The 954-nt window shown below is 36.9% G+C and overlaps 1 protein-coding gene across 1 annotated transcript in view; it reads left to right on the top strand.

The window, feature by feature from the left end:
* The window catches only part of LOC309492936 (uncharacterized protein), a gene marked incomplete at its 3' end in the record, with an annotated part of 173,869 nt that overhangs the window by 77,147 nt on the left and 95,768 nt on the right, over window positions 1-954 (top strand). The gene's annotated exons all lie outside the window — the stretch shown is intronic.

The following is a 954-nucleotide window of genomic DNA, read 5'->3' as shown; positions in this document are numbered from 1 at the left end:
TTATAGCAAATGTAAGGTAACTGAGGAAGTAGCACATAAGTGAAAGTAGATTTATCTCATGTTATTTTTGTGCGATCACACGATCTTTGCAAAATAGTCAACATGCAGTTGCAAACAAAATAAGGTGATTATTCTTGGACTGTTGAAAGTTATCTGTAGTGAAACCTATATTACATAATTTAACAAATAAAAAGATATAGTTATATAGTATTTCTTAAACTGAAACATCGCAAATGTGTGAATTCAGAGAAGGGCTTTGAGTGGCATTTGGCACAAGAATTGACTGTATATTGTCTACAGTTTAAATAGTAAATAAAGCAGCTGCACTTTAACTCTGGCACACAACATGTTCTCATGCAACACAGACTCATAGGAAATATGTGAAATGCAATGCACTTTTATAAAAGTGGCGCTATAAGCGATACCATTTTTTCTCTGTTGTAGGTGCGGGTTTATTAAACAGCCCAGTCTCATGAAGAAAAAACAACAACATGCATGTGGGTGCATATCTTTGCAAAATTATATTACGTTGTACTTGTAGCACGTTTCATGGCAGTTTGAAAGTGAAATGTCCAGTGACTGTGCTAAAACTATGGTAAACTCCTCATTTGAAGGCTGGACTCCTTGTAAAAACTGTATTTAAGACAGCTGTATGTGGAAATATAAAAAGATCACCATGGTAAACACATAATCATGATAAATCATTGTTCATTAATTTCATTTGATTCCTGGAACCGTAGTGTGTGGAAATGGTGGTTGTGGTTGTGGCGCAATGGATAAGACACATGCCTTTGGTGTGAGAGACCCGGGTTCGAATCCACTGTGAGACACCAATGTGTCCCTGAGCAAGACACTTAACCCCTAGTTGCTCCAGAGGCGTGCGACCTCTGACATATAGCAATTGTAAGTCGCTTCGGATATAAGCGTCAGCTAAATGAATAAATGTAAATGTAA

This window comes from Leuciscus leuciscus, assembly GCF_965113295.1.
Source record: "Leuciscus leuciscus genome assembly, chromosome: 2".
NCBI lineage: Eukaryota > Metazoa > Chordata > Actinopteri > Cypriniformes > Leuciscidae > Leuciscus > Leuciscus leuciscus.
This window is presented reverse-complemented; position numbering and strand designations above follow the sequence as displayed.